Here is a 17,670-nt window from a genome sequence, read left to right as displayed (position 1 = left end):
TTATTCCCATCTGCATCTAGTTCAGTTCTTTTGCCCAATTTGTGCCATGTCATCTGTCTGGCCGTCTCTTCGACCATGAAAAGGCGTTGAAGCCTTGGTATGATTGGCATATACCAAAGAACATTAACTGGGATTTGGGTCTGTCTCTTCTCACCCATACCATTGTCTACCACAACATCCCTAGTAGACTTGCAAATGGGACAATAGTCCAAGTCCGCATACTCCTTCCTAAATAAGGTACATCCTTTCTCACAAGCATGTATCTTCGCATAGGGCATCTTAAGTACACGAAGTATTTTGTCAAACTAGTATAGGTTTGCAGGCATGACGTGGCCTTTGGGTAGAAAGCGTCTAAATAGTGTCATCATCGCATCGTAGCATTCTCCTCCCAAGTTGAACTGAGCCTTCAGAACCATTACTTGTCCAATGGCATCCGACTGACAAAGCTCAGTGTGCTCGTGGAGAGGACATTCTAAAGACTCCAAAATTTCATAGAAGGCCTTTGTAGATTCCTCCATCTCATCGTTTGAATCCCGAGCATCATCAAAGTCTTGCACCATGTCTTTCATCCCGGTACCATGCTCGTCAATGCGACGACGAACCACCTCAGCTCTGGTGCATTGTATAGACTCGCCATGAAATGTCCACATTGTATAATTAGGCTTAAAACCCCTCCTTTGCAGGTGTTCAATCATTACAGCCTATGTCCTCTTTTATAGTTGTCGCACCCAGGACAGGGGCACCAATTTGTTTGGTATCCATTTTGCAAATGCGGCTTTCACAAACTCCTTGGTTTTTAGAAACCATTATTTGGTCATCTCTTTGTGACTAGGGTGACCGGTGTACATCCACGCACGATCACTCATCTTGCCTACCTGCTAAAGACACCATATATATATATATGTATATATATAATTCAGCATGTATATTCATCAGTTAATCTAGTTTGTCAATTTTATTACGTCCATGCAACCTACACGCTAATAGGTAAAGATAGCTCCTAATCCCACCCAAGTATGTGTAGAGTGAGTACGTTCTCCATGCTCTACCCCATTGTGACACAAAATTTTGACAACATCTCCCCGCTGTTCTCCAAATACACGTCTCGGCAAAAACCCGAGAGAATGTGCATCAGGAGAGCAACGGGGAGGCGCTGCCAAAATTTTGTCTTGGAATGGGGTAGAGCATGAAGAACGTACCCAATCTACACATCCTTGGGGTGTCCGTGGAAATCGCTGGACAATCCGGATGAGTTATTTATCGATGCAACCATGTCGGACGGGAGACGCCTAGGTTACGCGACTTAGCATGAAAATAAAATCTACTAACATGATTAAAAGAGAGTAGGAGGTGAAGGTGGATTCGTAGCTCACCCTCGGCTGTAGAGGAAGTAGTCAAACAACGATGATGACTCCAAAGCAGATGAAATAGCACAAAGCCTGTAAATTGTACCGAGTGAAAAAAATTAGTACATCACATCACATAAAGCATTGCAGTTCAAACTATGAGAAAAATCATATTGCTAATGGCATCTCCTCTTCTCCTCCTCCTATTCTTCTTCTTATTATTATTATTATTATTATTATTTCCTTCTCCTCTTCTTCTTCTTCTCCTCCTCTTCTTCAACTTCTTCTTCTTCTTCTTTCCATCTCCTCTTCTTCTTCTTCTTCTTCTTCCTTCTCTTCCATTGTCCTCTTCTTTCTTCTCCTCTTATCCTCCTCCTCTTCTTCTTCTTCTCCTCCTCCTCCTCCTCTTCTCCTCCTCACCTCCTCCTCTTCTTCTTCTTCTCCTTCTTCTTCTTCTTCTTCTTCTAATTAACTAAACCTCGCACTAACCTACCACTAAATCTACTAACTAACTAAATCTACCAACTAAACTACCATTAAATCTACTAATTAACCAAACTTAGCACTAACCTACCACTAAATCTACCATTAATTAACAAAAACAACAAAAAATAGCAACAAAATAACAAAAAAACCTAGAACTAATTAAGTAAACCTAGCACCAACCTACCACTAAATCTACTAACTAACTAAATCTACCAACTAACCTACCACTAAATCTACTAATTAACTAAACCTAACACTAACCTACCACTAAATCTACCACTAATTAACAAAAACAACAAAAAGGAACAAAAAGGAACAAAAAACCTAGAACTAATTAACTAAACCTAGCACTAACCAACCACTAAATCTACTAACTAACTAAATCTACCAACTAACCTACCACAAATACAACAACAAAGGAAAATAACTCACTTGCACGGGCAGTGGGCGGCCAGGGCGGTGGGGGTCGGGCCGGTGGGGGGCTTGGCCGGTGGGGCGCCGGCTGCGGCAGGGGCGCCGAGCGTGGCAGGGGGGCCAACATAGGGAGAGGGGTGCGCAGGGAGGAGGGGCAGGTGGGTGTAGAGGAGGAGGTGGCGCAGGGAGGAGGGATGCACGGGGAGGAGGGCGGCGGTGGAGGAGGGGCGGCGTGGTGGTGGATGAGGGGGTCTTGGCGATGGTGGAGGAGGGAGTCGCGGCGGTTGTGGGGGAGGGGGTCGCACGGGGAGGATGGGCGTGGGGAGGAGGGGGCGGTGCGCGAGGGGAGAGAGGGGGTGTGGGGTGGGGGCCGACGATCATTAGGTTGTCATACTCTTTGTTGTCTACCCCCGACAGCAAGGAGGTAGAAGGGAGATGGCAAAGAGGAGCACCTAACGGCCGGTTAAAAAGCGGTCCAGTGAACATCGTTGTCGTGTGCCTGACTTCTCTTTGTCGTCAGCTCGCGGACGGCAAAGAGTTCACTGATGGAAAATAGAACCTTTGCCAGCAGTCAGCTCTTTGTCGTCTGCTTTCCATCTCTATGCCATCAGCTGGCACACGACAAAGTGCTCACTGTTGTCAAATAGAACCTTTGCCACCAGTCTGCTCTTTATCGTCTGGTGTTTGTCAGCTGATGGCAAAGTGGCTCTTTGCCATCAGCCAACCGGGGTGTTTCCATGGATGGGGAGCGACTCCAGGTTACGTGTTGCAGCTAGGATATTATCAATAGGGGTGGAGAAGTGGCCCTACGGAGTGTGGAACGGCTGAGTCGGCGACCTCGCCGATGGAGGTTGAGCCGGCTCAATCTGTCGATCTGTGTGATGAGGGGGTCCCGCTCCGCCTCCGGCATGTGTGGGCTGGTGAATAAGCGAGACGGCACAAGATCTACTAGAAGAGTTTGATGTCTTCTTTGGTGTATGATACGTCTCCAACGTATCTATAATTTTTGATGGTTTCATCCTATTATCTTGTCAAACTTTGGATGTTTTGCATACCTTTTATTTATTTTTTGGGACTAACTTATTAATCCAGTGTCAAGTGCCAGTTCCTGTTTTTTCCATGTTTTTTACCCCTTTTAGAGGAGATTTTGAAACAGAGTCCAAACGGAAGAAAGTCCCCGAAAAGATATTTTCTGGAACGGAAGAAGATCGGAGAGCTTGGGGGCCAAGCCAGAAGAGCCCCAGGGGCCCCACAAGCCCCCACCCCGCTGCCAGGGGGCGCCATGCAGGCTTGTGGGCCCCCTGGAGGTCCCCTGACCTAGATCTTGCGCCTATAAATTCCCAAATATTCCCAAAAAATCAGGGGAGCATAGTAATCACTTTTCCGCCGCCGCAAGCTTCTGTCTCCGCAAGATCCCATCTGGGGCACGTCCTGGTGCCTTGTCGGAGGGAGGATTCGTACACGGAAGGCTTCTCCATCAACACCATGACCTCTCCAATGATGCGTGAGTAGTTCACCATAGACCTATGGGTCCATAGCTAGTAACTAGATGGCTTCTTCTCTCTCTTGGATCTTCAATACAAAGTTCTCCATGATCTTCATGGAGATCTATCTGATGTAATCTTCTTTTGCGGTGTGTTTGTCGAGATCCGATGAATTGTGGATTTATGATCAGATTATCTATGAATCTTATTTCAGTTTCTTCTGATCTCTCTTATGCATGATTTCATATCCTTGTAAATCTCTTCGAGTTGTGGGTTTTGTCTGGCCAACTAGATGTATGATTCTTGCCATGGGAAAAGTGCTTGGTTTTGGGTTCATACGTGCGGTGACCTCACCCAGTGACAGAAGAGGTAGCGAGGTACGTCTCGTGTTGTTGCCATCAAGGGTAAAAAGATGGGGTTTTCATGATTGGTTTGAGATTATCTCTCTACATCATGTCATCTTGCTTAAAGCGTTACTCTGTTCGTCATGAACTCAATACACTAGATGCATGCTGGATAGCAGTCGATGTGTGGAGTAATACTAGTAGATGCAGAAAGTATCGGTCTACTTGTCTCGGACGTGATGCCTATATGCTAGATCATTGCCTTAGATATCGTCATGACTTTGCGCGGTTCTATCAATTGCTCGACAGTAATTTGTTCACCCACCGTAATACTTGCTATTCTGAGAGAAGCCTCTAGTGAACACTATGGCCCCCAAGTTCTACTCCACACCATATTTTCAGCCTTACACTTTTTACTTCGTTGCACTTTCCGTCTTCAGATCTCACTTTGCGAACAATCTCGAAGGGATTGACAACACCTTTGAAGCGTTGGGTGCAAGCTTGTTCGTGTTTGCGCAGGTACTCTGGACTTGACGAGACCCTCCTTCTAGATCGATACCTTGGTTCTCAACCTGAGGGAAATACTTACTGCTCCTGTGCTGCATCACCCTTTCCTCTTCAAGGGGAAAACCGACGCAAGCCCAATCTCCGTCAACGTGTCAATTTCTGGCGCTGTTGTTTGAGAAGTAGCACAAGGATTTCTGGCGCCGTTGCCGGGGAGGAAGATCAAGTCAAGAACTCATCCAAGTAAGTGTCGCAAACTCATCTCTTGCATTTACTTTATTTGCCAATTGCCTCTCGTTTTCCTCTCCCTCACTTCACCAATTTGCCTTTTTCGTTCGCCTTTTCGTTCGCCCTTTCTCTCGCCTGCTTTTTGTTTGCTTGTGTGCTTGCTTGCTTGCTTGCTGAAGTCACCATGAACGAAAACACCAAACTTTGTGACTTCTCTAATACTAATAATAATGATTTTATTAGTACTCCGATTGCTCCCGCCACTATTGCGGAGTCATACGAAATCAATGCCGCTTTGCTGAATCTTGTTATGAAAGAGCAATTCTCTTGCCTTCCTAGTGAAGATGCCGCATCCCATATCAATACCGTCATTGAGCTTTGTGATATGCAAAAGAAAAAAGTTGTGGATAATGACGTGATTAAATTGAAGCTCTTTCCTTTCTCGTTGTGAGGTCGCGCAAAAACATGGTTTTCTTCTTTGCCCAAAAATAGTATCGATTCTTGGGATAAGTGCAAAGATGCTTATATATCCAAGTATTTTCCACCAGCTAAGATCATCTCTCTCCGTAATGATATCATGAATTTCAAGCAACATGATCATGAGCATGTTGCACAAGCTTGGGAGAGAATAAAATTAATTATTAGAAATTGTCCCGCTCATGGCTTGAGCCTTTGGATGATTATTCAAATCTTTTACGCTGGCTTGAATTTCGCTTCTAGAAATATCTTGGACTCCGCCTCAGGTGGAACGTTCATGGAAATCACATTAGGAGAAGCTACAAAGCTCTTAGACAACATCATGACATACTACTCTCAATGGCACACTGAAAGGTCACCTACTAGTAAGAAGGTACACGCTATAGAAGAAATTAACTCGTTAAGTACTAAGATGGATGAGTTAATGAATTTGGTTGCTAGTAGAAGTGCTCCTTTGGATCCTAATGATATGACTTTGTCTTCTTTGATTGAGAGTAGCAACGCTAGCATCGACGTTAATTTTGTTGGTAGGAATAACTTCGGCAACAACAATGCTTTTAGAGGAAACTATGTTCCTAGGCCTGTTCCTAGTAACTCCTCTAATAATTTTGGAAACTCCTACAACAATACTCATGGAAATTACAATAGATTACCCTCTGATCTAGAGAGTAATATCAAAGAGTTCATCAACTCTCAAAAGATTTTCAATGCGTCCATAGAGGAAAAACTACTCAAAATTGACGATTTGGCTAAGAGCGTTGATAGGATTTCTTGTGATGTTGATGCTTTGAAAGTTAGATGTGCTCCTCCCAAAAACAACATGGATGAAACTTTGAAAGATATGCGTGTTTCCATGATTGAGAGCCAAGAATGAACTGCCCAAATTCGTGCTAGACATGAATGGCTTAAAAAGGCGTGTTCTCGTGATGAGAATCACGAAGATCTTAAAGTGCTTGGTGTGACTCACATTGACTCTTTGTTTTCTTGTGTCAAACCTAATGATTATGGGGATGGATATGAATCCACTTTGGTTGAAAAGTGCCCCAATGATTCGGAGTCCATCTATCTTGATACTAAAAGCATTAAAAGTGGAGTAGAAGACGCTTAAACTTTGAGTAGTAATGAAATTACTACCGTGGATTTCAAGGAATTCAATTATGATAGTTTCTCCTTGATTGAATGCATTCCTTTGATGCAATACATGTTAAACTCTCCACACGCTTATAGCCAAAACAAAGCCTTTACCGATCATATCGTCGAAGCTATGATAAAAGCTCTTGAAGATAAACTTGAATTGGAAGTCTCTATCCCTAGAAAGCTTCATGATGAGTGGGAACCTACCATCAAAATCAAAATCAAAAATTATTAGTGCAATGCCTTGTGTGATTTGGGTGCTAGTGTTTCTGCGATTCCAAAGTCTTTATGTGATGTTGTGGGTCTTAATGAGATTGAAGAGTGTTCTCTTAATTTGCATCTTGCTGATTCTACTGTCAAGAAACCCAAGGGAAGGATCAATGATGTTCTTATTATTGCAAATAGGAACTATGTACCCGTGGATTTCATTGTGCTTGACATTGATTGCAATCCTACATGCCCTATTATTCTTGGTAGACCTTTCCTAAGGACTATTGGTGCTATCATCGATATGAAGGAAGGGAATATTAGATTTCAATTTCCTTTAAGGAAGGGCATGGAACACTTTCCGAGAAAGAAAATAAGATTGCCTTATGAAACCATGATGAGGACCACTTATGGTTTGAGCATCAAAGACGATGATACGTGATTCTATCGCTTCTATGACTAGCTAAGGGCGTTAAAAAATAGCGCTTGTTGGGAGGCAACCCAATGAATTTATCTTTTTCTTTCTGTTTTGTTGCATCCACACTTCCATAATTCTGTTGGGATTGTGTTTTTTGTGTTTATTTTTGTGTTTGAGCCAAGCAAAGCCTTTATGATTAGTCTTGGTAAAGGTTGTTTAAATCCTGCTGGAAAAAGATAGAAACTTTTCGCTCACGAGATGATTTTTCATTTTTTATTCAGAAAGAGGTTTTGAGTTGATTCGTTTTGATGCTGGTTGATATGCCTTTTTCCCAGGCCGTCGTAATTGTTCATATTTTTTGAGGTACCAGAAGTATACAAAGTATACAGATTGCTACAAACTGGTCCGTTTTTGACAGATTCTGTTTTTCTTGAGTTGGTTGCTTGTTTTGATGAAACTATGGTTAGTATCGGGGGTACTAGCCATAGAAAAGTGAGAATACAGTAGCCCATCATCAATATAGATGGAATTCAAGTTTTCTACGGTACCAAAAGAAGTGGTAGTTTGTTGTCTTGTACTAATGTTATCACAAGTTTCTGTTTAAGTTTTCTGTTGTGAAGTTTTCAAGTTTTGGGTGATGTTCTCATGGAAAAAGAGATAAGGAGTGGAAATAGGTCAAGCTTGGGGATGCCCAAGGCACCCCAAGCCAAAATCAAGGACACCAAAAAGCCTAAGCTTGGGGATGCCCCGGGAAGGCATCCCCTCTTTCTTCTTCAATCCATCGGTAACATTACTTGGGGCTATATTTTTATTCCCCACATGATATGTGTTTTGCTTGGAGCGTCTTGTATCTTAGGAGTCTTTTCTTTTTGTTGTGTCACAATCATCCTTGCTGCACACCTTTTTGAGAGAGAGAGAGACATGCACTCATCTTGATTTTTCTAGAATGCTCATAGTGCTTCACTTATATCTTTTTGAGCTAGATACTTTTGCTCTTGTGCTTCACTTATATCTTTAGAGCACGGCGGTTTGTGATTTGGTAGTTGGATTATGCTATGAAACTAGTCCCATGTGCTAGGTACCCAAAGAGGATGCAAAAACTTCCATCTTCATGTGCATTGAGTAGAAAGAAAAGTTATGATTCCTCTCAGTTAGTTTTGAGACATGGATGCGGGAATATTAAAAGCTATGTTAGTAGGGTGTTGTGAATCTAGAAATACTTGTGTTGAAGTTAGTGATTCCCATAGCATGCACGTATGGTGAACCGCTATGTTAGGAAGTCGGAGCATAATTGATCTACTGATTGTCATCCTTTGTGTTGAGGTTGGGATCGCGCGATGGTTTACACCTACCAACCCTTCCCCTCGGAGTATGCGTTTAGCACTTTGTTTCGATTGCTAATAAAAACTTTCGCAACAAGTATGTGAGTTCTTTATGACTAATGTTGAGTCCATGGTATATATGCACTTTCACCTTCCACCATTGCTAGCCTCTCTAGTGCCGCGCAATTCTCGCCGGTGCACAAACCCACCAAATTCCTTCCTCAAAACAGCCACCATACCTACCTACTATGGCATTTTCATAGCCATTCTGAGATATATTGCCATGCAACTACCACCGTTCTGTCTCATGACTTGTGTCGTCACTCTCATATTGCCATTGCATGATCATAATAGATCGCTGCACATCCCGGTACACTGCCGGAGGCATTTCCTATGGAGTCATCATCATTGTGATCTTTGAGCTTTGAGTAACTAAAAGTGTGATGATCATCATTATTAGAGCATTGTCCCATGTGAGGAAATAAAAAAAAGGAGGCCAAAGAGCCCAAAAAGAAAAAAAAGAAAAAAGAAAAAAGAGAGGCCTAAGAGCTGAAATAAAAAAAAGAGAGAAAAAAAGAGAAGGGACAATACTACTATCTTTTTCCAAACTTGTGCTTCATGATAGCACCATGTTCTTCATGATTGAGAGATTCTTGCTTTGTCACTACCATGTTCTAGTGGGAATCTTCAATATATAACTTGGTTTGTATATTTCAATGATGGACTTCCTCAAAATTGCCCTAGGACTTCATGAGCAAGCAAATTGGATGCACACCCACTAGTTTTCCTTTTCAGCTTTCATATAATTTTAGTTCTGGTGCATCTCTTGTATGGCAATCCCTACTCATTCACATTGATATCTATTAATGGGCATCTCCATAGCCTATTGATACGCCGAGTCAATGTGACCATCTCCTCCTTTTTTGTCTCACAACCACCACCACACTCTATTCCACCTATAGTGCTATATCCATGGCTCGCGCTCATGTATTGCGTGATAGTTATAAAAGGTTTGAGAAAGTAAGAGTGCGAAAACAATTACTTGGCCAATTCCGGGGTTGTGCATGATTTACATTAATTGTGTGAGGATGATGGAGCATAGCCAGACTATATGATTTTGTAGGGATAACTTTTTTTGGCCTTGTTATTTTGAAAGTTCATGATTACTTTACTAGTTTTCTTGAAGTATTACTTTTTCCATGTCAATAGCAAACTATTGTTTTGAATCGTACGGATCTGAACATTCATGCCACGTGAAAGAATTTGCAAAGGACAACTATGCTATGTAGCATTCCACATCAAAAATTCATTCTTTATCACTTCCCTACTCGAGGACGAAAAGGAGTTAAGCTTGGGGATGCTTGATACGTCTCCAACGTATCTATAATTTTTGATGGTTTCATGCTATTATCTTGTCAAACTTTGGATGTTTTGCATACCTTTTATTTATTTTTTGGGATTAACTTATTAATCCAGTGCCAAGTGCCAGTTCCTGTTTTTTCCATGTTTTTGACCCCTTTCAGAGGAGATTTTGAAACGGAGTCCAAACGAAAGAAAATCCCTGAAAAGATTTTTTCTGGTACGGAAGAAGATCGGAGAGCTTGGGGGCCAAGCCAGAAGAGCCCCAGGGGCCCCACAAGCACCCACCCCGCCGCCAGGGGGCGCGCCATGCAGGCTTGTGGGCCCCCTTGAGGTCCCCTGACCTAGATCTTGCGCCTATAAATTCCCAAATATTCCCAAAAAAATCAGGGGAGCGTCGTAATCACTTCTCCGCCACCGCAAGCTTCTGTCTCCACAAGATCCCATCTGGGGCACGTCCTGGTGCCCTACCGGAGGGGGGATTCGGACACGGAAGGCTTCTCCATCAACACCATGACCTCTCCGATGATGCGTGATTAGTTCACCACAGACCTACGTGTCCATAGCTAGTAACTAGATGGCTTCTTCTCTCTCTTGGATCTTCAATACAAAGTTCTCCATGATCTTCAGGGAGATCTATTCGATGTAATCTTCTTTTGTGGTGTGTTTGTCGAGATCCGATGAATTGTGGATTTATGATCAGATTATCTATGAATCTTATTTGAGTTTCTTCTGATCTCTCTTATGCATGATTTCATATCCTTGTAATTCTCTTCGAGTTGTGGGTTTTGTCTGGCCAACTAAATCTATGATTATTGCCATGGGAGAAGTGCTTGGTTTTGGGTTCATACCGTGCGGTGACCTCACCCAGTGACAGAAGGGGTAGCAAGGCATGTATCATGTTGTTGCCATCAAGAGTAAAAAGATGGGGTTTTCATCATTGGTTTGAGATTATCCCTCTACATCATGTCATCTTGCTTAAAGTGTTACTCTGTTCGTCATGAACTCAATACACTAGATGCATGCTGGATAGCGGTCGATGTGTGGAGTAATAGTAGTAGATGCAGAAAGTATCGGTCTACTTGTCTCGGACGTGATGCCTATATGCTAGATCATTGCCTTAGATATCGTCATGACTTTGCGCGGTTCTATCAATTGCTCGACAGTAATTTGTTCACCCACCATAATACTTGCTATTTTGAGAGAAGCCTCTAGTGAACACTATGGCCCCCAGGGTCTACTCCACACCATATTTCCAGCCTTACACTTTTTACTTCGTTGCACTTTCCGCCTTCAGATCTCACTTTGCAAACAATCTTGAAGGGATTGACAACCCCTTTACAGCGTTGGGTGCAAGCTCTTTTTTGTTTGTGCACGTACCCTGGACTTGACGAGATTCTCCTACTGGATTGATCCCTTGGTTCTCAAACTGAGGGAAATACTAACTGCTCATGTGCTGCATCACCCTTTCCTCTTCAAGGGAAAAACCAACGCAAGCGCGTCAACGTGTCAATTTCTGGCGTTGTTGTTTGAGAAGTAGCAATCCTATGGTGCGCATGCGCGATCCGTGTGGCTAAGGTTCTTGTCGGTCACTGATACGTCTCCGTCGTATCAGTGACCGACAAGAACTTTTCCAAACTCTTTTGCCCTTGTTTTGGACTCTAATTTGCATGATTTGAATGGAACTAACCCGGACTGACGTTGTTTTCAGCAGAATTGCCATGGTATTGTTTTTGCACAGAAATAAAAGTTCTCGGAATGACCTGGAAATCTACGAGAAATTTTTCTGGAATATATAAAAAATACTGGCGCAAGAATCAACTCGAGGGACGGAGCGAGGAGCCCACAAGCCCACCAGGCCCGGCCACCCCCCTGGCCGGGGCTGGCAGGCTTGTGACCTCCTCGGAGCTCCGCCGCCCCCAATTCTAGCTCTAAATAACCTCTTTCGTCCGAAAAAAATCAGGGAGAAGGATTCATCGCATTTTACGATACGGAGGCGCCGCCACCTCCTGTTCTTCCTCTGGAGGGCAGATCTGGAGTCCGTTTTGGGCTCCGGAGAGGGGAGATCGTCGCCATCGTCATCATCAACCTTCCTTCATCGCCAATTCCATGATGCTCTTCACCGCTCGTGAGTAATCTCATCGTAGGCTTGCTCGACGGTGATGAGTTGGATGAGTTCTATCATGCAATCGAGTTAGTTTTGACGGGGATTGATCCCTAGTATCCACTATGTTCTGAGATTGATGTTGCTACTACTTTTCCATGCTTAATGCTTGTCACTAGGGCCCGAGTGGCATGATTTCATATCTGAACCTATTATGTTGTCGCCAATATATGTGTGTTTTAGATCCTATCTTGCAAGTTGTAGTCACCTACTATGTGTTATGACCCGGCAACCCCGGAGTGACAATAGCTGGAACCACTCCCGGAGATGACCATAGTATGAGGAGTTCATGTATTCACCAAGTGTTAATGTGTTGGTCTGGTTCTTTATTAAAAGGAGAACCTTAATATCCCGTAGTTTCCATTAGGACCCCGCTGTCACAGGAGGGATGGACAATAGATGTCATGCAAGTTCTTTTCCCTAAGCACGTATGACTACATACGGAATGCATGCCTACATTAGATAGACGAACGGGAGCTAGTTACTTATCTCTCAGTGTTATAGTTGTTACATGATGAATCACATCCGACACAATCATCCATCACTGATCCAATGCCTACGAGTTTTTCCTACTGGTCCTTTCTATGTTACTTTGCCGCTACTGCTGTCACTACTGCTGCTGTTACTCTGTTGCTACTGTTGTTACTTTGCTGTTTTTGGTTACTGTTGCTACTGCTTCTATCATACTACCTTGCTACTAATACTTTGCTGCAAACACTAAATCTTTCAGGTGTCGTTGAATTGACAACTCAACTGCTAATACTTGAGAATATTCTTTCGCTTCCCCTTGAGTCGAATCAATAAATTTGGGTTGAATACTCTACCCTCGAAAACTGTTGCCATCCCCTATACTTGTGGGTTATCAGTCACCCATCCTAGAACTACTCCAAGCCAAGCACGCTTGACCTGGGAGTTCTGTTCGAATGGGCTCCCGAAAAAGAAGGAATTCTTTATTGATATGAGTAGTCTATCATCCCTAATAAGCCAGGCTATCACATACACCACCACTCAGAGAAACCGACGTCCTCGTCGGCATCCAGTCTAGTACATGTACCATGTCGTGTGCCACGACAGGTCACAAATGTCATGAACAACATGACCGCACACCAGTCCGCAAACATCAGTGTAACCGCGAGGGTCGGCTCTGATACCAAACTTGTAACACCCCGGACACACCCGCCGGCGGTCGTTACTCCTGGCAGGATCTAGACTGGCCCCACATATCAATACTAGTCTTTTCTACGCACTTTGTCCTCACTCATGCGCACCCGGGATCAACTTCCTGGTTGGTCACCCATCCAAGAACTACTCCAAGCCAAGCATGCTTAACCTGGGAGTTCTGTTCGAATGGGCTCCTAGAAAAGAAGGAATTCCTTATTGATATGAGTAGTCTATCATCCCTAATAAGCCAGGCTATCACAAAATCAACCCCTTACGAAGTAGTGCCTAGACTGGGGTTTAAGTTTCTATCACTCTCGCAACCCACCCTCTAGTTACTACTCCACAATGCATTCCCTTAGGCCAAAATATGGTGAAGTGTTATGTAGTCGACTTCACATAACACCACTAAGGGAATCACAACATTCATATCCTCAAAATATCGAACGAATATCAACTTCACATGACTACTTGCAACATGATTTCTCCCGTGGCCTCAAGAACAAAAGTAATTACTCATGGGTGATAAACATGTTCATGATCAGAGAGGTATTATACAGTATAAAGAATCTTAACATATGATCTTCCACCAAAAAACCCATAAAGCATCAACTACAAGATGTAATTAACACTATTATACACACCCCACGTACCAATCTGAGGTTCTGGTACAAGATTGAGTACAAGAGATGAACTAGGGTTTTGATAAGAGATGGTGCTGGTGAAGATGTTGATGAAGATTGGCCTCCCCAATATGACAGGGTTGTTGGTGATGACGATGGCCTCGATTTCCCCTTCCGGGAGGGGAGTTCCTCTGGCGGAATCGCTCCGCCGGAGGCCAAAAGTGCTCCTGCCCAGGTTCCACCTCGAGATGGTGGCGCTTCGTCCCAAAAGTTCTCTCCTTAATTTTTTAGGTCGAAGGAGAATTCATACCAAAAGATGGGCGCGAGAGGTGGGCCAGGTGACCCACTAAACATCAGGCCGCACCAGGGGTGCCTGGCGCGCCCTCGTGTCTAGTGGCCACCTCCGACACTTCTTTGTTCCAGTATTTCTTATTTATTATAAAATATATTTTTATAAATTTTTAGTCCAATTGGAGATGTGCAGAATCGGTATCTCTGACGTAGCTTTTTAAGTCGATAATTCCATCTACTGGCATTCTCCCACTTGATGTAAACCTTGCATATTATAAGAGAAAAGGCATTAGAATTACTCCACCAAGTGGTAAAATGCATAAAAACACTTTAAATAACAATAACAAAACATGACGCAAAATAGACATGTCAGCTGGCTGCGATAGGCGTCATCAAGCTCAAATATTTGGGCGGGCCAAGGTCGAGAACGAGAACCTATACAAAAATGGGAGTGAGGACGAAGGGGGAGAGGGCCGGGGTTGAGGGTCTACGTCGAAAAAGGTTTATAAACAGGAACCGTGTGTGATTAATGTCATTATGATATACGCCCTCCGTAAACTAATATAAGAGCATTTAATACACTACTTTTGTATTCTATAGACACTCTTATATTAGTTTAAAGAGGGAGTAGTATATATTTGATTGCAAGTTTTTGTTGCTAGCTTAATTTAGTGCATGTACGAACTAAAATCCCAAATACAGTATACAAGTGTGATGGGAGAGGTGTGGATTATCGTTCAATCGTGGTGCATCCTATGGTGCGCATGCGCGATCCGTGTGGCTCGGGTTCTTGTCAATAAGGACAGAACGTAAAATAGGGTAAACGAACAGAAGGCACATGACCTTCACAAAGTAACCATCTGCTCAAACAAATCACAAAGGTTGAAAGGGAACCCATATTTCCTTGTCGTCTCAACTTGATTTATTTTCTACGATCATCATACCACCTACAATGCACCGTGTCCAAATTTTACATTATTTGGACTCATTTACTATATTTAGGTTTTAATGTGCATTTTCTAGGCATTTACTGCTTATAATTCAAGTTTGAACATTCTATACGTGAAAAGTTGTTCAAAAAGGGTTCAAAAATCATAATTGTGTCATTGAATAACTTTTCATGTATTTTACAGGAAACTAATTGAATTTTAAAAGATATGTCTAGGAAGAGGCAACCACATATGTGTCATTTATTTGTTTTGTAACTCTAAGAGAATAGAGAACATGCGTGAAAAAACATGATACCTCATGTGATGCCCTCGCAAGGCCGCAATATGATGTGGTAAATATTTGATGAGGTTTGGCTAACGTTGTCATACAAACTCTTAATATATCGAACCATCACCTATGAAGTTTCATGGTTCGGGGAGCAAAACACTCATGTTTTGAAAGGGGAACCCATATTTCCTGGTCCTTTCAACTTTATTTATTTTATGCGATCATGATACCCACGAAAATGCAACGTGTCCAAGTTTTACATTTTTCGGACTCGTTTACTATATTTAGGCTTTTATGTGCATTTTCTAGGCCTTTTGTGCTTATAATTCAATTTCGGACAGTCTATGCATGGAAAATGTAAAAGGGATTCAAAAAATCATAATTGTGTCATTGAATGACTTTTCATGTATTTTACAAGAAACTAATTGAATATTAAAGGATATGTTTGAGAAGAGGCAACCATAGATGTGTCATTTATTTGATTTTATAATTCTAGGAAAATATAAACATGTGTGAAAAAACATGATACCTCATGTGGTGCCCTCGCAGGTCCTCAATATGATGTGTTTCATATTTGAGGAGGTTTGGCTGTTGTCGTCATAGACACTCTTCATATATTGAACCATCACCTTTGAAGTTTCATGGTTCGGGGAGCGCAATCACCATGTTTTGAAAGGGGAACCCATATTTCCTAGTCCTTTCAACTTGATTTATTTTCTACGATCATCATACCCACTACAATGCATCATGTCCAAATTATATATTTTTTGGACTTGTTTACTTTATTTAGGTTTTTATGTGCATTTTCTAGGTCTTTTGTGCTTATAATTCAATTTCAGACAATCTATGCATGAAAAAATTGTAAAAACGGTTCTAAAAATCATAGTAGTGTCATTGAATAAAATTTCATCTATTTTGTAGGGAATTAATATAAATTAAAATGATATGTGTGGGCAAAGGCAACCATATATGTGTCGTTTATGGGTTTTTAAACTCTAGAAAAATAGAAAATATGCGTGAAAAACATTTTACCTTGTTTGGTGCCTTTGGAATGACCTCAATATGGTGTGTCAAACATTTGAGAAGGCTTATCTAATGTCGTCATACACACTCTTCATATATCGAACCATCACCTATGAAGTTTATGGTTTGGGGAGCGAAATCACCATGTTTTGAAAGGGGTACCCATATTTCCTGGTCCTTTCAACTTGATTTATTTTCTATGATCATCATACCCACTATAATGCACAATGTCCAAATTTTACATCTTTTTGGACTTGTGCACTATATTTAGGCTTTTATGTGCATTTTCTAGGCCTTTTGTGCTTGTAATTCAATTTCGGACGATCTATGCATGAAAAAATGGAAAATCGGTTCTAAAAATCATAAATGTGTCATTGAATAATATTTCATCTATTTTACAGGAAATTAATAGAAATTGAAATGATATGTGTGTGCAAAGGCAACCATATATGTGTCGTTTAAGAGTCTTTAAACTCTAGAAAAAATAGAAAACATGCCTGAAAAACTTGATACCTCGTGTGGTGCCTTTGGCATGACCTCAATATGGTGTGTCAAATATTTGACAAGATTTGGCTAATGCCTTCATTCACACTCTTCATATATCGAACCATCACCTATGAAGTTTCATGGTTTGGGGAGGGAGATCGACATGTTTTGAGGGGGAACCTATATTTACTTTGTCCTTTCTCCTTGATTTATTTTCTACGATCAACATACCCACTACAATGCACTGTGTTTAAATTTGACATTTTCCCGGGTTCGTTTACTATATTTAGTATTTTATATGCACTCTCTAGGCATTTACTGCTCATAATTCAAGTTCGGGACATTATGTATATGGAAATGTGAAAAAACGGTTTCAAAATTCATAATCATGACATTGAATAACTTTTCATGTATTCGACGGGAAAATTAATATAAATTTAAGGGATATGTGTGGGAAGAGGGGGATAATATATATGATCCTTTTTTTAACTCTAGAAAAAGGAAAACATGCGTGAAAAACATGTTACCTAGCGTGGTGTCATTATATGACACCATTATGCTGTGGTAAATATTTGAACACCAACCAAAGTATCATGTACTATCTAATACTATTAATTTTCTAAATTATAGTTTTGACAGCAAACGTTTTCTTACAACGAATCATTTGCAAAACATTCGACGACATGAGAGAGAAAATGCTTGTAATATGCGTGCGAGCTCGCTTTTAATGTCGAGCTGTGCATGCTAGAGCTTTGCCACCCCGCAGTTATTTGTCGTGGCAGCTACATGACCACTTAAGTGCCTTGGCAATGCTCCCGCTCCCGGTCTATCGACGAGAGCATGCGTCTGGCAACACACAACGACGACGGCTCAGGTTCTTGATGACTGAACAAGTTCTCGATGACCGTGCATGCTCGAGAAACATGCATGCTTGCAAGCACAACCAGGGTGCGCCGTGGCAAAGTAAGTAACCAGAGCGCGGAC

Source organism: Hordeum vulgare, chromosome 7H, assembly GCF_904849725.1.
Source record: "Hordeum vulgare subsp. vulgare chromosome 7H, MorexV3_pseudomolecules_assembly, whole genome shotgun sequence".
In the NCBI taxonomy this organism is placed as follows: Eukaryota; Viridiplantae; Streptophyta; class Magnoliopsida; order Poales; family Poaceae; genus Hordeum; species Hordeum vulgare.
This window is presented reverse-complemented; position numbering follows the sequence as displayed.